The sequence below is a fragment of the Harmonia axyridis genome, chromosome 6, assembly GCF_914767665.1.
Source record: "Harmonia axyridis chromosome 6, icHarAxyr1.1, whole genome shotgun sequence".
In the NCBI taxonomy this organism is placed as follows: domain Eukaryota; kingdom Metazoa; phylum Arthropoda; class Insecta; order Coleoptera; family Coccinellidae; genus Harmonia; species Harmonia axyridis.
This window is the reverse complement of record NC_059506.1, coordinates 9,681,433-9,702,709: the sequence shown is the minus strand read 5'-3', so window position 1 is coordinate 9,702,709 and position 21,277 is coordinate 9,681,433. Positions and strand designations below refer to the sequence as shown.

Below are 21,277 nucleotides of genomic sequence, written 5' to 3'. Positions count from 1 at the left end.
AGTAACTAGAGTTATTATTATTATTATTATTATTATAACGTGATACAGAGTTGAGGATTAGCCTATAAACTCTAAAATATGTTAAAATAAGTAATGTTGTCACAAATTACAAGCTTACAAAAATATTGAAAAAAAATTATAAGAAGAAAGGGATGAAAACAAAATTCGTGCTATTGAATGAAAAAAGATCACAAAAAAAAAAAAACAATTCAATTTCACAAACACAGTGCATTCTGTGAGGCCCACAAGTCAAGTTTGTTCTTGAAACTGTTCACACTAGGCGCACAAACTATCTCGGTCGGCAATCTGTTCCAAACCTCGAATACTCTGTTGGAGATGAAGTACTGCCTGGTGGTGGTAAAGAATCTCTCACGTGAGAGTTTGAACAGTTGACTCATGGATGTGTGGGGAACCATAGAAAATTCAAGAAGAATCCGGAAAAAAAATTACCCGTGTCCACAAAATCTCGCACTTGAAACTGCCGATTTCCAAGCTCCCTGCAGAATTTCAAATTTCCGAGCCAAAATGGTGTCAAACGACAAGGTTCGACCGACGTATCTGCCGACCTGCCGTCAACAAAAGAGTTTTCGTATACAAATTTATAAGTATATAAAATTCGGAGATATAATACTTAGGTAACATCATACCTGACGCAAATCTAAGAAGATAATAATGAATCAACTTCAAATATTGAGGAAGTACTCGTTACGCTATTACAAAAACATAAAGGTTCGAACTTTTTATGTAACTAACAAAATAAAAGCTCTCACAGTAGGAGATGTTAACCCGAAAATTTAACCCGAATCTCATGCCTAGTTATTTCTCCCGTTGTGGGATAGGAAAAGACCAATACAAAGCTGCGGTCCAGCTATGGGAGTTGAACAGTAGGACAATCCACTGGACTAACACTCCTAGACTTGCTCAGGCAAAGAAATTCGTGAAGATTTCACCTACTTACACCAGAAAACTCCTGAAGCTGTCACGAGCGGAGCTTCGGGTGATGGTGGGACTGCTGACGGGGCACTGTCGGTACAAACATCATTTGTACCGTATGGGTAAGTCAGCAGACGAGATTTGCAGGCTCTGTGGATCGGAAGTAGAAACGGCTGAACACTTGATATGCAAGTGTCCAGAGCTGGCTGGCCTAAGAACCATTCACATGGGCAAGCCGGTCCTGGATACCAGAGAGGTAATGGCCAAGGCCCCTAGGGAGGTTGTCAATTTTATTAACGTCGTTGACGACCTCCCTGGGTTTCTATGAATGAGTAGGGTAGTGAACAAAAGATCTGCATGATCGCAGTTCCCGGAAGGCTTACCGAAGCAAAACGACCCCAGTTCAAATAATAATAATAATAATATTTCTCCCGTTCAAGTTGTTCTACCAGGTAGACCTACAAGTAAGTCTCAATAATGATATACTTTAAAGATATTTTGATATGTTTTAAATATTACTGATTTACTAGGAATTGCTGTAAATTGTGTCAGCTTAGAAAGTGAAGCACAAAGTTTTTTCAACTTGCGGGAATGCTGAATGGCATCAGTGAGTATTTCTAGTCAATATTCGATACCATGAGGTATTTTTTCTTCCAAAACTACTTGGCCTGAAGTTCATTGTAGGTGAAAATGGAATCTTAGATTTATTGAGGGCAGGAAATATTGATATCATTTGCTTTTTTCATAGAAACACGAATTCTTATTCAAATCAAATTTTTATCAATATACATGTCACAAGCAGAAGGATTCTCACCATTAAATCAATATGTCAATTTCATGCTTTCTCTTCCATCTAAGTATGAATTTTGCTATCATATTATACCCATCAGGTCAACTAGATTGCAATGCAGTACATTTCATGCGCTCAATTTGTCCTTGATATCGAGAAATTGAGCTTAAATATCCTAAGGCGTTACTATTGAACGCATAGGAAAAAGAAAGAAATTGCATTTGTTTTCTGTCGTGAGTAGCAAAGTAGCATTAAATTAAATGCAAGAAGCGTCACGTTCGAGTTTCGATGACCTGTAGACAGCATTCAATTGAATTGTAGCTACCAAGTAATCACTATTTAGATTGATACGAATATTGAAACTGGAACCGGATAACATATCATTTCTGAGTTGTTATTTTTAAATTCTCGATAATACCTGATCATTTTTAAAATATTATAATTACACAATAATAATGAGACTTATGGAACACCTTAGATGAATTGGACAATACAAATTATATACACTGTGTCCGTATGGAACAAATTCATAAAAATGAATTTGTTCCATACTTTACGGACACAGTATATATAATTTGTATTATATACAAATAATATACAAATTTTCTGTTTAGTTAAAAAGCTAAACAGAAAATTTTAAGAAATAATCCTGAAACACGTCGATTTTCATTTTAATTTGCCGCATTTTAAAATAATAATCTAATATACAGGGTGGATTACTCTCGAGTAATGGCGTCACCGTCATTTTTTTCGAATGAAACACATTTTGTCTCAATTTTCCGATTACTCTAGCTGAGCTGATTCCAAAAATGTATCACATGTTGATTCCAATTGGTACAGGGTGGACAAAAATACAATAGTTTTGTATGTGCTCATCAAGTAATGCGTAACATTCTTTATTAGTTAAATTAACAATAAAAAATACTTATTGTCTAGCGGCAATTGGTTTGAATGTAACCCCTTCAGTTTGTTACATTTATAGATTAATAAAAATGAGCTTTTTCCAAACATGTTTGGTATTTGCGGACAGAATATGAAAGAAATTTTTTCTTATTTAACAAACTACACGGTGTTACATTCAAACCAATTGCCGCTAGACAATAAGTATTTTTGATAATATTGTTTATTTAACTAATAAAGAATGTTACGCGTTCCTTTATGAGTACACACAAAACTATTGTATTATTGTCCACCCTGTACCAATTGGAATCAACATGTGATACATTTTTGGAATCAGCTCAGCTAGAGTAATCGGAAAATTGAGAAAAAAGGGGGGTTTTCCATTAAGAAAAAAATAAGGTAGATTATTATTTTGAAATACAGTAATTAAAATTAAAAATCGACGTGTTTCAGGATTATTTCTTAATATGGCCTGTTCAACTAAAAATGAATTTGTTCCATACTTTGCGGACACAGTGTATCTATACTGCTCGGTAAATACTCTGTCTTTGATTTAGCAGTCACCTTTATCTTACCTCGTAGGCGTGAAGTGTACATGGCGGGCAAATTTCGATGTTTTAGCACTACAACTTTTAAACCAGAGGAGATAGACTAAATCTGATACCCCATTCTCGGTCTCTTTTTCAGAGAAACTAACAAGGGTAGTATTCATTTTTGACCACCTTCTTTTGTCTTCGAGTTATAAGCGAAAATTGTAAAAATTACGATATCGAAAAACATTTATATCTCCGCCAATATTGATGATAGAGCTTTGAAATTAAAACACTATACAGGCACTCTTTCACGTAGAATCTAGTGGCGTACTCGTATTTTCAAAAGGGTTTTTAATTACGACGCTATAACCCAAAGTTATGTTTTTTTTCAATGGGAACACTAGATTTCTGTGCCATTTTCTAAAAACTTAATTTTTTCTGATTTCAAAAATATATAAAATGATATGGTTTGTATCAAAATAAATAAAAAGAAAATGGTCATAAACCTTTTTTTACCTAAGAGTCCCAATATTTCTATGGTTTCAACTGTTGATGAGCACAGAAAAACTGAGCTTTCTACAACAAGAGCAGTGTCCTTCCGTCAATCTGATTATTTCTATGCTTTTCACTAATTTCTACAAAATTCGAATCTAGATATGTTTTATAAATTTTTCATCTAAAAATTGATTTGGAAATAACGAAAAGATCCACAAGGTCGAATGTTCCGATCGAAAGAGTTGTATTGGGATCGATGTATCAGAAGATTATTTAGATAGGACTCCAGAATGAATACGCACAAGTACCAATCCATTCTGAATAGCATATGAAACAACGCATATATGATTGAATTCAACAATTCAATTACGAAGGGAATAAACAAGAAATAATATTCAACCTATTAATGACAACAATTGCACAATGCACAGTCGACACTTCTTCTCCATATTTCGCACCGAATTCAATAGATGAATATTTGAAACTGTGTATAAGCTACCTAGGTAATTTTTTCCGAGATCATTCATATTTTTCAAAACTATTTTTATAGAATAAATCTAGATTCGAATTATGTAGAAATTAGTAAAAGCATAGAAATAATCAAATTGATGGAAGGACACGGTTCTTGTTATAGAAAGCTCAATTTTTCTGTGCTCATCAATAGTTGAAACCATAGAAATATTGAGACTCTTAGGTGAAAAAAGGTTTTTGACCATTTTCTGTTATTTATTTTCATACAAACCACACCATGTTATATATATTTTTGAAATCAAGAAAGTTAAAGCTTTCAGAAAATGGCACAGAAATCTAGTGTTCCCATTTGAAAAAACATAACTTTGGGTTATAGCGTCGTAATTAAAAACCCTTTTGAAAATACGAGAACGCCACTGGATTCTACGTGAAAGAGTGCCTGTATAATGTTTTAATTTCAAAGCTCTATCATCAATATTGGCGGAGATATAAATGTTTTTCGATATCGTCATTTTTACAATTTTCGCTTATAACTCGAAGACAAAAGAAGGTGGCCAAGAATGAATACTACCCTTGTTAGTTTCTCAGAAAAAGAGAGCAAGAATGGGGTATCAGATTTAGTCTATCTCCTCTGGTTTAAAAGTTGTAGTGCTAAAACATCGAAATTTGCCCACCCTGTACAAGGCTGTTGGCATTGAATAAAATGCCTTTACCTACTGGTCCCGGCATGAAATTCCGCAATCCCCTCACAAATTGGCAAAGAACACCTAGTTTAAAATACACTGTGCGTTAGTATTCAGCAATTTGAAATATACAGGGTGAGTTACGTTCAGCTCCCCCTTTTCAAAGGAATCTTGAAAAAAGTGTAAGGAAAATCATTAAAATTCCAATTGATAGAAAAATTGTATAATGTATACCTACATTGTTATCTTCAAAACATTATAATGTTTCGAAGATATCCCGGCATATCTTCGAAACATCTTCTCAATACATATTGAGACTTTCGTGAACGAGAACGTTTCGAGTGGACTATATTTCAAAAAAATTGAAAATCACTAACTTAGACAAATGTTACCTTGAACGAGGTTAAGAAACTGCATTAGTTTTCTTCCCAGTTCAATGGTTCTATGCAATCTAAAATGAATAAAAATATCAAACCAACTCAACTCAACCTTTAATTGTGGAAAAAGATGCGGGATGTTATACAGGACTATGACATGAGATTTGATAATAGCAGGAGAAATACGGGAATGTAAGTAAACATCAACTGAACCAAATTCGATGGTACCAAGCCTAAAACGGTACACGAGGAGGGACTAGTTTTCAAACCAAAACATAGAAGCACTGGATTTATTGATGGCAGGAAACCAGGATCATATACAGTCTTGAATTGGTGCTTTTTAACGTTAATGTCTTGGGTAGGTGGCGTATAGTAACTGAAATAACTGGTGAACTTGCAAAGAAGGCGACATGAGAGATCCCAGAGCCGTAAGACATATCTTATTTTCAAAAGGATGAATACTTGGGCTCTGAGTAGTATCTTATGTACTTGTAATACTTGTGAGTTTGTGGTATTCGCTTAGTCATACCTGAGCAGATATCAGGTGAGTAAGGTAACTCATCAAAGTGTCAGACGCTTTCCATGAACTAAAAATTCAGACGGATGCTTTATAGTCCAGACATTTGGTTCAAATGGGGTTACTTGGAAAGTTTTCCTGAAGTTCTGAAAATTCGTTATTTCATGGATTTCGATGACCTCTGTCCGATTTTCAATTTTGCCATCTCGTATCTATGTCCTGCGTCCAAAATTAATTTTCGGGTAATATCACCTATATCTCACCCTTTAGATGATAAAAACAATTATATACTTTTGTACAGGGTGTCCCGGGAAGAATGCGACAAACGGATACCATGAGATAAGGTCATCATAGGGGACTCGTATCAAGAGGTTTCAATCGCCTGAGTGCCTTCGTAACTTCGTTGGGATATACAGGGTGATGTTCATCGTGTGAGTGAAATTTCACAGATCAATTATCAACCATTATTACAACACGATTGAGTTCGGGAACTTCTTTCCAAATAAATTTCAAAATGTCACGTTTTGGGAATGCGTAAATGAAACGTACCTATAAATCCGCTAACCAAAGAAAAATTCCCAGAAATACAACATAGAATCACAAATATATTTCAGAAATATTCATGGATTTTTGCTGCGAACAAGAATATGATCTATTATTTATTAATATCCTAGGGATATTATTACTGAAAATCAATTCCGATCATAGAGAGATATTAATCTTTATGTTATGGAAATACATAGTTACGGAATATTTCAAAACAAGTGATGTGATGAAATTAAATGCAAAATAATTACGAAATCAAGTGTTGTAGCATTATTATTTTATTACCTACATATCAAGTGATAGAATGCTAACATTTTGTGATCGAATTCGAAATAACAAGAGCCACATTCTGTTACAGTCGTGGAGAAATTAAATAATAATTTCATACACTCAACGACACCTGACGAATCAATGTGAAAACGCGAAAATCTCAAATCAACAAATTCTTATAGATTTCTGAACTCTCGTTCGACGCATTATATATATGAAAAAACAGGTTCTAATATCCACATTAAAATGTAATGGATTTTACCTAGATTTTCGAGAATTGCCAAAAAAATTAGAAAGGCCGAACTATCAAAGACAAATCATAATCACATACTGGTAGCCGCAGTTAAAATTCATCTAAATCATAATCATAATATGCTTTCATTAAAAGAAATTTCTTCACATCTTGAAGTTGTTGTTCTTTAATTATATAACAACAATAACAATAATTGATTGTTTCTGTTAGACTCGATATTTGTTTTATTGGGAGTTGGTAGTTGATTTTATAAAAGTCGAACAGTTAAGGCAATTGAATTCCGTATTTCGGAGGTTAACGGAAGGACAGATCAATATAAGGAGTTGTCTAGTATTATAATTATGCTTTGACGCTCCAATAGTCTCTAATTTTATTACAAAAGAGGTTTCGTCTTAAAAAAACCATGCGAGTTCGTTTTCCCAACCTAACATACATTTATTACGGTTTTTTTGTGAAATAAAGTATTGTAATATGCGATTCTATTGAAGCAAAATAGGAGTGAGTAGGTACCGACTAGATAGATATCAAATATTAAAGAAATAATTCTCAATGTGTCTCAAAACTCTCAAATAACAACTGTAACAATAATTGATTGTTTCTGTTAGACTCGATATTTGTTTTATTGGGAGTTGGTAGTTGATTTTATAAAAGTCGAACAGTTAAAGCAAGTGAATTCCGTATTTCGGAGGTTAACGGAAGGACAGATCAATATAAGGAGTTGTCGAGTATTATAATTATGCTTTGACGCTCCAATAGTCTGTAATTTTATTATAAAAGAGGTTTCGTCTTGAAAAAAAAAACATGCGAGTTCGTTTTCCCAACCTAACATACATTTATTACGGTTTTTTTGTGAAATAATAGTATATCATTCAATGAGCGGTAATGTAGGTCATAACTCACGCAGATGAAGTTTGCAGCACGAGCCGCAGGCGATTGCTGTAATTCATCAAGTGAGTTATGACCATTACCGCAAGTTGAATACTATACTTTATCTACGACTATATCAATAAATACTGAGAAAAAAATACAGACTTAGAATATAGACAGAAGGAACGGGAAATAAACATATATGCTCGATCCCGACTACAAGAGAGATGGAAACTTAGTGTCACCAATCACAATCGAACTAGCCTCGGCTAGCTCGAATCCAGTACAGAGTATAGACATAGAACTATATTGAAAACCCTTAATAGTTGCCTATAAAAATGCATTAAAATATACCAAAAAACATTCCCTGTAAACGACGACTTAATGACCTTACTGCTACAAACTCCTTTATATTTTTTTCGGGCAAGTAATTCTGTATGGTAATATTAGCTGTTTGTCTTTTGGAAATGTATACCTTTATAATATTTCATCTTCACTATCTGAATTAATCATTTTCAGCAAAACATTCACAATAATTAGATATAAAATTAATTTGAAAACGTCAAAATTATTAAAGTGACATTCCCTCGGACATTCCTCCCCTCAATAACAATAATGGAATGTTTCCTTTCGGCCAATCGAATAGAAGCAGAGAAGTATAGAAGCACAGATCCATATTTTCCGATTTATTATAGTGAGTTATAGTAGTGAGTTATTATAACTCACGATGTTTGTTAATAGATACTATTAATTGCTCAAAAGCAGTTGAATAATAAATATATAATTCAATAGGAGTAGATAAAGTATTGTAATATGCGATTCTATTGAAGCAAAATAGGAGTGAGTAGGTACCGACTAGATAGATATCAAGTATTTAAGAAATAATTCTCAATGTGTCTCAAATAGCTTTCTGCCCGAGGACGGTCCTAGCCTTAAATTTTGAGGGGGCGACCCTTAAGGCGGCTACTCACGAGACCCGACCGCACGACTGTAAACTGTAAATCAGAGAATGAACTTGACTACCCGACTGGTACTTGGACGCTTGGCGTTCAGTCTCGAAAAAACGCTTCGTGAGTGGCGGGCTTTATGGGTTTCGAGTATTTATGGGACCAATTATTTAAATTGGTATCAAGTCCTAACCTCTCAAAAATATTTATATTTATACATTTATATAAGGTGTAAAACTTTGTTTCCGCCGTTTTGCTAAAGAAGGCTTTAGTGGTAAGTGATAGTCGAAATAAATAGATCATAAATGTCATACAATAAGCTCAGGTATTTGTAAATATAACGCCATCAAAATATTCGTTGATTGTGTCTGCGCGAGGTTTTAATTTTCTGTTTTAATATGAAGAAGTGCTTTATTAACGCTTGTTTTCAAGCATACTTTTCAGTTATTAATAAATCACATCAATATATGTGAATGATACTTTTGAAGCTATTCAAATAAATAAATAGTTTCAAAAGTATCAACGTTTTTTTTTTTGTTAAAATTACTTAATTTTTTATAGGGCAAAGTTTGTCGGTGAGCAAATTATCACCCTGAATGAACCTTTCATGTACTTCAGGATACTTTTTAGGATTTAATCGTCTTGTAGTCAGTACCTAAATCGAACTTGCGAGACAAGTCTATGGTTGACATCGAATTGGAGCCTATTTGCATCACCTCACTCATGATTCATTTGAAATCGTTTTTCATGATATTGATTAGACATTTAATCAAAGAGATATAAGGAATGAGAAAATGGATATTTTTCTTGAATAATTAATAATCCCTTTGTTGCTATTATTTATACTCAGAAAAATAGCCAAGAGAAAAGTAATAGTACAAAAGGCGATTTAAGAAGTTGCAGTTTCAATGCCTCCCTTGAAATTCTAATCCTCCTGTAGGAATAGCCTATTGTCTATCTGCACCGTTCAAAGGAGGATTAAATTTTAATAAACGTTCCTTCAACTAGGTGTAAGTGAGTTGTTGATGATTGCACATTTCTGGCGCCGCTATAGGTACTTGGAAGAATATAGAACAATAGAACCCACATATATGGATGATCGTGTACATTGTTCCAATTTGATAACTAATGGATTGGCATATTTTATAGAGATAATTATTGTTTATTTATTATGTAATATTTGTATAGTGTATAGTAATTCTGCGAACCTTTGCTGAATAATGGAAATAAGCAACTTATATGTAAATCACGTTTATAGTTATTTTGTACTTAATCTCAACTTACAATTGAATTTGATGAATAACACACTTCACTCAAAGAGAACATGTGCAAATATAGTATATTCGCCTAAACGTCCTAAAGTATCGGTTAGGATCAAGGTTAAAAATCAACTGAAGCCTATATTGTTGAATACCTGGGTTGTTTTTAGTGATTTTTTGAGGAGCAATGATTCTCTCAACTCTCCGCAAATCTCTGAAAATGATAGAGGGGAGGATATGCATTGTTCAAAATTTCTGAAGAAAAATCTCGAATTGTAGCATTCAACAAGGCAAAGTTGCCTAACGCTTAGCCATTCGGAAAATGATCATCCATTGAACTTGTTTTCAAAAAAAGGAGCAAGGAAATATTTGAAAAATTTTCATTATAATTTGTTATTTGATATAGAAATCAAGGATGTAGGAATCATCGTAGCATCACGGACACTTCAAATTTTGTATTGTTCAGAATTCAAGGGAACTGCCAGCAGTTAATTCAAGCAATGCCTCAATATTATATTTCAGAATGGTGAATGCGCTTCGTTCTTTATCCCAATCTTAACTAGGTGTGCCAGATGAGGGGATAGCAGTTAATTAAAAGAAAGCATATATCCACAAGGATTTTCTGGAAAACTTCGCTTTCATTAAGAACCGGTTTTTGTATATTTTTCGGGAAGAAATATCGAATATTGCTGCCCCATGAAGTAATCACCCTTTCAATAACCACAAGAAGGAAGACGAGTCGAATAATAGTTAAAAAAATCAACAATGTTTTTTCAATCCTGATAGGTGTAGAGATGAGACAACAATCTGAAATTTCTCAAAATTATTGATATTATTTTGACTTGCAGTACTTTATTTTGTATTCTAGAAAGGGAGAATGTCTCACATCGCAACAGTTCATTCCCCACTATTGAATCAGCTCCAAGGAAATGAAGTCAAAGAGATATGTCCATTAATTCATAAGGGTATAATGCATATATTTTATATAACCATAAAATGTGTTGTTTTCAAATCAAGACACAAACGACGCCGGATTTTGGGTGCAAAAAGTGGCTTTTTTTTCTAAATATGCAGGTTTCACTAATGGTTCTCAAATCAATGGCGCAGCCAGGATTTTGTTTTAGGGAGGGCTGAACATCGAACGAATAATGCAATAGAGGGAACGGGGTTATTGGCTGTAGGTTGTCGGTTGTATAGATAAATCAATTATGAAAACTTCATCCTATAATTTGGAGAATGAACTGAAAGTAACAGTAAATACTGAAGTTGATAAAATTAATTAATTTTAAATATTCAGTTCTCTTTCAGATATTCCTAGGATATAATTCCAATACAATCTCAATATCGAATTCGAAATCATAATAAATATTCAAAAGAATGAGCCCAGTCAATCTCTCACTTCCCATTTTACTTCTTGAATACGTTTTCAGTTTTTTAAGGGTAGAATAAGTTTTGAATAAGTTTTTTACTGCATTATTGGTCCACATCTTGAATTCACATTCGAAGGTTATTCCGTTAGCTGTTTCTAAATGCCATTTCTGTCTACCTTCGGTAGCACAGTGGTTTGAGAGACGGCTGTGATGCCGATGGTACCGGGTTCGAATCCCGGCTAGGTCATGGATGTTGTACATGTCTGGTGGTGGACAATGCATTACTATAAACTACGTTGATTATGTGTACATAGCATAACTGCTGAGCACAAATAAAAAGAAAGAAAAAAAGAAAAAAAAAAAAAAGAAAAAAAAAAAAATGCCATTTCATATGTTTATCTTATTAGTTTTTGAAATCGGTAGATCAAACACGTGAATGATGATAATACAGATTAATGTTTGAAAATCTGTTACTCAATCGGAAATTTTGAAGCCAGATGTTTTTCTCGGGAAAATGCCTATACAGCCTAACTTGAAGTTTCGTAGAGGGCTAGGTCAAGATATAAATTATTGAAATATAGGATATTCATTTTTGATAAGCCCCTTAGTTTGTTAATTTTGTGTTATCAATATACCCCTTAAAAACAATATTATTTTCTCTGCAATAGTGAAGAGTAGATATGAAAGAAAATTATACATTTCTGAATTAAATATAAATTATATTACCAATAAATATGAAAACATAATACAATTAGATAACTGCTGCTATAAATCTTCAATTTGAATAACGTTTTTTGATCCCCAGATCATATAGATCACATATTTTAATTCCAGTCCGTAACGGCTGCATTTTCTCAAGAACTCCATATCCTATATCAATAGGTGAAAAACGGAAGATATGGTTTCTTTCTTCCTAAATAAATGTTTGTGCGAAAGTGTAATTTCTACAGAAATCCTCAACAATTTTTGGTGGTGTTCCATCAGTACAGTTGTTTGGATTGTGCGCTGTAAAAAAAAAAGGTATTGAATAATGATTACTGATTCTCATACGGTAGTTATATCGAGTACCAACGAAATATGTTAATTAACATCTTCAAAATATTGTTTTTGAAAATGAAAGAAACATAAACTATAACTTATGAATGATATTCTTCCAGAAGACGTAGCACAGTGGAAGAGAGAGCTAGTGGTTTATCTGACTAACCTATTTTCCACAAAGCGAGAAAGTAAGGTATTTTATCATCGGTCTTTTTAGAGAGCACAATTTTGACAGGAATCTTATAGTTGCTTCACAAATTTTTGAATTTTCGATAATGTCGCAAAATACTAAGAATTCTCTCAATTTCTCAGTAGGTTCTTGTATTTTGCTACAAAACCCAAGTTCTTTGATTCTAACAATGCGTAAGTATCTCATGAAAGGCTGTATGGAAATGAAACTACGCAACGAAATGACACAGATGCCAGAGATGATGCAGGGGTGGTGGATATATTCTCCTTTTATTCCTAATTGGAGTTTCACTGTTTGTGGAAAGGAAGAGGTTAAAACGTTGTACCTCTCCGTTTGACTTGGGTCATTCTTTATACATTTCTTTGTAACAAATTGTTATTACATCCTGAGATACCAACATGCTAGCACTGAGTGTCATAAATTGAGCTGAAATTTTTCAGTTTGATGGAATGAATGAAGTTATTTACAAATACCAATTGACTCACATTCCTTAATGTAATTTTATTTTTATAACTTTTTTTTGATTATTCAAGAAAACATTGTGATTCTTGAATATTCAATTATGAACTGATATTGCGTCGCTTTCTCTTACAGTTGATCGCATATGAAAAATCATAATCAATAATTTTTCATAATAACATTGAGAAAGATATAAATGTTCTTTTCAGATAAGATTATCTTGCGGCGAGCATATAGATGCGGGTAAAAGCTAGTAATTTATTATTTTCTCAAATGCTCCACCTACCTAGATCCTTTTATTCTCTCTGGCTGATTTTTCATCGTTTTTCAGTTTATTGATAGCCTGCACAGATCCGAAGAGAATCTTAGCGCTCACTTGAATATTCCTCGAAGTACTGCCTGGGGAATTCCTATGATTGTTCAGGTTACTTGAAAACGACGAGGAGTAGATATTATTGTTGTTGGAATCACGCAACGTGCAGGATCTACAGTTTTCCGGCATTATAAAGAAATCTGGAAAAAACCATTGGTGTCAATTCATAACATTCAATTGTCTAAAATACATATCTACATAATCTAACATAAGCAATTGACATAAATAAAGATACTCGAATAAATCTAAAGGAGGTTCATTAAATCTATTATTCAAACTTTAGAATTACTCAAGGAAAATCTCTTCTTGAAATTTTGTTGTTTACGCTTTTTACTATGTGGAAATTTGTCCATAGAGATTTTCTCAGGTTATATAAAATTAAGTAGCTTATGCAATTTGATACGAAAATGAATAGCTATACCACATCAATTCATGAACTCATGTATCATCAATGAATGTCCGATTATAAAAAAACAGGCGAAAATTTCAAAAACATCAATTTTTCAAAAAAAATGAAGGCCTCCCTCTAGCGTCGTCACTGTCCTGTACATACAAGATGTAATATGAGTGGTTTGCCAAAGCCAAATGAACGCAGCTCATCCAGGTCTTCCAAGAAAGTAACTCGTTGTGTTTCCTCAGACTGTTAGTCTCGGAGATAAGATTATTTTTAATTTTGAAAGAACCGCATTTCAGCCTTTGACAAGTCATTTTGTGTAATATTTTTATGTTAACATTGATAATAAAATAAATGCTCGTTCGAAAAATTATAAAAGGCATAGGAATATTTTTTCTTCAATAATTTTTTTTTGTATTCAAAATAATATTAATAAATGAGAACTTTCCACAATGAAGTACTTTTTAAAATGAATAGTAGTGAAAACCCCATATACATGAATGTTCTCTGGAGCAAAATAAAGCGTACCAAATTTTGAACTGATCGCTGTAACCATAGACGTATCAAATTGGGATAATGAGTCTATGGCTGAAACGGTATAGACCCCTCTATGCTATTTCTTGAGTTTGACAGAAATTCGTGGTATGTGGGATCATGAAATTTTCCGTATACTTCAGTTACAAAAGGATTGAAGTTCATTCATTGAAATTATATTTTAGGCAACTGATGGGTGATACAGGTTCTACTTTCAAAATACAATTTTATAATTTTTTCGAAATTGTAATCATAACATCCTCAACCAAGAAGTAGATAACAGGTTTTGTCATAGATTCATTCATGAGCCTATGCCTTTATCATTTTTTAACTTTTGAGTTCTTCGAAATGAAGAAATACCGATAGCTTTTCGAATATTACTACCCTGCCTCTCAAAGAAATGATTGTATTGAATTTTAGTCTAGGTTTTTACTAGGACCAATCTGCCAAAGTTTGATTACTCTTCTCTTCTCTCCTCGGAGTTTTTGAGAATGAGTGAATCAATCTAAAACATTTTGATTTATCCTCCTTTTGTACAACATTTAAGAATTTAGAATACGTTTTTACATCTTTATTTTCAATTTTGGAAGAACAGCATCTTCAGCCTTCGACAAGTCTTTTTCTATAATATTCATATGTGAATATAGATAACAAAAAAATGTTTGATCAGAAAGTTGTAATATGTATTCATTCTTCGAAAAAAATATTTTTTTTTCCGTCCAAAATAAAATTGTTAAATAAGAAATTTCCTCGATGATGAACTCTTTGAAATGAATAATAGTGAAAACCTCATATAAATCGATAGTTTCTAGCGTGAAATGAAGCGTACTAATTTTCAACTGATCGCTGAAATCATAAATTTCATCAAACAAATTAGGATAAAAGTCTATGGCTAAACGGTATAGACCCCTCTTAATAGAATTCTGTGCGTTCATTTATTCGCATGGCTCGCACAATTCAGTGTATTTCACAAATGTGAAATACACTGCGCAAAAGAATTAACGCACATTATGGAAATCTCAAATTTATTCTACAACTGAAGGTGTTCTCAATGATAATTATTTTTATCAGAATTATGCATGCATATGTTATCCACTTTCAACGTTTTTCTTCAATGCAGATGTTTTTTCCCAGCAGGAAAAAAACATGAGATTATTAGATTTTGAATGTATTTGCTCCATTCTGAAATCAGTTGTTCTGGATCAATTCTAGTGATCAATAGTTTTTCCTTCGTTTGATTTTCTACACTCGATCGCTATGCAACGCGAAACACGCAATTTGACCCAAAAGGAATGTGCCCAAGCAGTAGTTTTTTTTCGAGGTATATAACGAGGTAGGTATATGAGTTGGCATTACTGTTCAAGATGGCAACCGATTTAACAGCTGTCAAGTGATTTATTCTCAGTTTGGCAATTCATCATGAATAGACTCACGCCTGAACAACGCTTGCAAATAGTGCAATTTTATTTCGAAAATAATGGTTCTGTGCGAAATACGTATCGCGCACTACGTCCATTGTATTTTGTTTAGCGATGAAGCGCACTTTTGGTTGAAAGGCTACGTCAACAAACAAAACTGCCGCATTTGGAGTGAAGCTTATCCTCAAGTGTATGTCGAAACACCGTTACATCCAGAAAAACTGACTGTTTGGTGCGCTTTATGGGCTGGTGGAATCATTGACCCGATGATGGCCAGAACGTTACAGTCAATGGTGATCGGTATAGAGCCATGATAACTAACTTTTTCTTTGCTAAATGGAACAACCATGATAACCAGGAGCTGTGGTTCCAACAAGACGACGCAACATGTCACACAGCTCGTGCCACAATCGATTTATTGGAAGACACGTTTGGTGAGCGCCTAATTTCACGTTTTGGACCTGAGAATTGGCCTCCAAGATCTTGTGATTTAACACCGCTAGACTACTTTCTGTGGGGCTATGTAAAGTCATTGGTCTATGCGGATGAGCCAAAAACCCTTGACCATTTGGAAGACAACATTCGCCGTGTTATTGCCGATATACGGCCACAAATGTTGGAAAAAGTCATCGAAAATTGGACGTCCAGATTGGACTACATCCGAGCCAGCCGTGGCGGTCATATGCCAGAAATCATATTTAGAATGTAATGCCACAAGATTATCTTGCGAATAAATAAAATTCATGTCAATCGAATAATCCATCGTTGTTTTATTGCAATTTAAAGTTCTATAGCTCTAAAAAAACAACCTCTATAAGTAGGATCCATATTTCAATTCAATCCCATAGCAATCGCTGACAATGATCTTTTGAAACCGTTTATGTTCTTTCGTGAAAGTAATTATGATAGTTAATATACATTGAAAAGATTATTACAATCGTTTCATCGATATTTCATCACACAATTTTTTTTGTTTTGATAAAATAATTCGGAATAAATGTGTTAATTTTCACAAACTTTCTTCATTCTCTGAATTTCTTATTTTCAGAGCTACTTCTGTCATTACCAATAAGTTTACAAACATCCAAAAAATGTATGGTACTATCAATAGTGACGCAAAAATTATTTCCCCAACTTTTCATGTTTGCCCTCTTATTGCTAAAAATGTTGGTTACTAAGGGTTATTCAAGAGCAACTTACATTGACCGGACCTATTCTACATAGGGAAACTCCACAACTTAACACTACGCTGAAGCATATGGGTTGTTAATTCTGCACTCACAGCTGATCGTACCCACTACACGTCTTCGCGCCTTGTCAGTACTGTCAGCTGCGAATGGCCAGCGAGACAAAATAGAAGAAATGGGCATCATCAAGTGGAACGACACACTGACAGAGTGAACTGGTGCCCCCCTTTGGTGGTTCTAAGCTCGCCACACGCAGAGCGTTTTCTCTTCGAATACATAAAGAGAAATATTCGACAAATATTGAAGTTGATTTTTTTCACCTTCGGTTGTAGGTAGATTTTACTGAAAACGTGATAGCTTCCAATTTAGCGCACAAATGACAGTTGACACTACCAATGATATTATGAATAGAATGTGAGAGATTAGAAAATCGGCTGTTCTTATGATGATAGGTATAGACAAGGTTGTCAAATTTTCCTGGAAATAGACCTAATGAACTTTTGAATCGATTATATGTAGAGCAATGGTATAGTCATTATCTTTCACTTGGCCTCAAAGAGAAAAGTTGGAAAGGTGATAAATCACGGTAGCCAATTGGCTACCGTGATTCGACTCATGAGTCGAATGTTTCATTGCTTGTGTGCCACGTAGCGACGTCTTGGCTATGGGCTATACAGCAGCAATATTGTCAGTTATATAAACGTAACCCATCATCTCTTATTGGAGTAATACTAATAATACTTTGTTTGCTTTACAATTAGTAGGGCCTGAAGATGATCTCTTTAATTGCAGTAATTGCTGCAAAGCAATTTTTTTTCAATTAGAAGGGCCTGAAGATGAATGCATTTTTAAAGCGTGAATCGCTCCATTTTCAATAATAGCGTAGTTTTATTCGTCAAATGTCAAAAGCAGCAGTCCACCTGAAACCTATTATTGGACAATCTTGAAATCCCTAAAAACTGCTGAATATTCTCATGTAATATTCAGCATGAATATTACATGCTGAATATGAATATGAAAATTACATGCTGAATATTGATATAGGTAAGCATTATTGAAGCGGATGCAACTTGATTGTTTTTTATGTTAGTTCGGAAATATAATTGTTTCACTCATATGATAATTTATCTGTTTTTCAATTAAATAAAAAATATATCATACATGTCTCACAAAACTAAGTTTCGAAACAGGGGTAGACAATTTTTTTTTATGATCACCTACCTTTCTCATAAAATCTATGGTCAACTAATTTTCTTATGAAAAAAGAACAAAATCATGCTGGAACTGTACCCTATTCTACCATCATTTATTTGTAACCGAATAAGACGAAATCTTATAAAAATAGGGTTCTTATTTGAAAAGCAAAAGTTATGATCGAATTTCGTTAACAATGTTTGTAGAAATATTTAAAAAACGCAGTGATTATATTTCTGCCCGACATTTTCACATTATCCTATTTCGAAAATCTGAAGACGGTTCACTTTTAGGAGATTGAGTATAATGAATATAAAAAAATATAGAAAACCATATTCATAATGTAAGAATTAGATATGTGTTGAATTAGTATCTAAACTTTTCGAGAAGAATTGAAAAGGACCAACTTTTGGAATCGATCACTTTTTTCTATTACGATATTTCCAAGAAATGATAAGATATTATTATATAATATAATGAAATGATTAAGATTAGTTTTCTTATTTAATTCAGAGTGAATTTTCATCAAGTGAGTACCGAATCCATCAAATTGAAGTGAAATCGTATTTTATTTCTACCTTTCGATATAAATGCGTATGGAAACCTTTATTTAGAACCATGTGACCACTAAACCCCGGATCTCAATGGAGTATCCGGATAATATCTCGTCCAGAGTTCACCAATAAGAGCCAGTTATTTCTCAGAAGAAGGTCCGCGCTAGGGAAGTATTGCTTACTGTACATTTCGGCATTTACCGTTGCAAGTATCATCACAAAGCCGCAAGATGACAAAAAGCTCATTTCAGAAGCTTATTGTGCGTTCAACTCGTGATTATATTTTTATGCTTCGGGTATAGGTAAGACTTGAATCGTGACGAATTCGTAATGTGGAACTTCACACTAGACTATTTATAATGAAAAATATACAGAAAACAATGCACACTTTTTGCCGTATCAACGACGCTGCTTTATTCTCAACTCAATCTTTATTTTTTCGTCAAATTCCGAATGTGTTTCTTTTGAAAAAAACTCGAGAAACGGAGTTGCACCATATAATTATCTTTTTGCAGACACATAAGACAATTTTGAATCTTCGATGGTTTGAGTCTTTGTTTAGCTGAATAGAAAAATTTACAATGTATTAAAATCATTTCAGAGCTCTCATTCATTGCGTCACAGTGCCTGTAATTTTCGTATTTTGAGCTAGGAATAGGATTTTTTCAGTGATGAACAATTCATTCTCAAATTTGATTCTTTCCATCCGTCTATGAACACTTCAACTACCATATAAAAAGACCTGTAAACTTGCAAAATTTTCAGATTTGGTTCGTATCTTGGATGACGATCTAGGTTCCTTAATGGCAGAATTTGACAAGGGATTCTGTGAATATGGTCTTTTGACATTTCGTGTTGATGTTAATTTCAAATCTGCAAATGTGATCAGGATGATAATTTGAATGTGAATTGAAAATTTCAAGCTTCCCGCAATATTTCATGTTGATCGGATAACCCCGGCCATAAAAATATCATTCTTTATTTATAGTCATCAGAACCAAAGATAATGCAAAAAAAAAATTGAGAAAAAACTGATATTTCAGTGACGATAGATCCAAACCATATGAAATTTCGTAAAGTCCAAGCTTCATTCAAAATTATATTTCAATAGCGTCTCAAGAACAATAACAATTGATCGAATTCAAATAAGTCATTCCATTTTTACTTTTTTTATTACTTAAAAAACAATTATTTTACATTATAGAAGGGGCACAATATACATCAGGTCGCAGTGTAACGGAACCACCTTAATTAAATCTTAATCTTACTACATAGTAGCTTCTTCAGAGCTGTAACATGTATCACAGACAGTCGGCCGGACGGACAGAATCGAATTTGTGAAGGAATTCGTCGTCAGAGAGTCGAACTTAATTATTTCAGACCTAAAATTAAAAAATTACAGATATTTTGACTAAATGATAGAGCGATCGGTTCATAAAATGAGTGCTCAAAAATGTTAAAACCACTATCGTGTGAGCTCCGTGAACTCATAACCTCACATCGGTGTTTATCCCAATTTTTCGATTTTCTTCGTGAATTTTCTGTAATTGCGATGAGGCGGTACAAAATTTTACATCAATCCTAAAATCGTCATTTTTAATTAATTTGCGAAATCTCAACTATGACTCATGTATTTTCTTGTCGATATTCTGCTTGAAGTTTTTTTTTGTTTTGATGCCTATATCAACACGAAAGGGCACAGAAGCCTCCAAAGAACTCCTAGTTGTCGATTATATCCTGAAAAAGAGCTCAGAAATATTTCTGTTGCTTGGAATGGAATCCTTTCGAAACAGTCCCTCACTTTTGGTTAATCAAATTTCTAAAGATGCATAGAAGTCATGTAGTCAACACATCTTATGAAAACGTGGAGGACTATTATTATTACTACTAAATCTTAACCCTACCTATTCATACAAATCCTAGGAGGCCGTATAGATACTTTTAACGAAGCCATCGACATCCTTAGGAGCTTTGGCTGTTACTTCATGAGTATCCAGGGCTGACTTTTTTTCATGGGCCAGTCAATCCCGGATATTAGCCTATTTTTTCGACTTTTTCAACCTCCTTCCAACAGTGCCTGCAAATTTCATATGTGACTTACTTATGCAGTACAAAAGATATTTGCACCGACAGTGTCCTGTCAGCAGACCCATCATCACCCGAAGCTCAGGTCGTGGTAGCTTCAAGAGCGTCCTGTGTAGGTCGTTGAAACCAACACAAATTTATTTTCTGATCCGGACCAGGTTTGTTTCTTCCGAGGGTTATTCTATTGTCCCACTACCGTTGTTGAACCGCTGTCGAAGATCTTTGTTCAAGTAAACAGTGTGAATTACAAATAGTGTAAGTGTATATAGGACACAATTCAATGGTACATATAAGTATATACCACAAGGTACCAAATGGAATGTAGGCAGTGAACAATGGTATAAGTGAAAATCAAAATTGTCTCTGATAACGCTCAACCGTTCACTCTCACACACTAAGAGCGGAAAAGGCCATAATCCCGAACACATGCACAAAAGATCGATTACGCTCTGTGGATCTTGCCAGTGGTAGCAAAAAATAAAATGCTAATCCCACGCTCTGCGACTGACATCTTTGTGGATGGACCATCCTCCTCGTAGAGTTGTCATCACGAGGTCCCTTCTAATTTGCGTGGTGTTTATTGAGAGGGCTTGCAGATGCGCACGGCTTTCTCGGCACCAGAACCCCCTTGCTCCGATGA

General features: G+C 33.9%; 1 long non-coding RNA gene across 1 annotated transcript; it reads right to left on the bottom strand.

Moving 5' to 3' along the window:
• Positions 1-11,909: 11,909 nt before the first annotated feature.
• LOC123682101 lies at positions 11,910-16,987 on the bottom strand. Its single transcript, XR_006747778.1, has 3 exons — positions 16,818-16,987; positions 13,185-13,411; positions 11,910-12,216 (listed from the first exon to the last, which is right to left on the bottom strand). It is a non-coding gene; the product is annotated as an uncharacterized LOC123682101 (long non-coding RNA).
• Between the last annotated feature and the right edge of the window lie 4,290 nt (positions 16,988-21,277).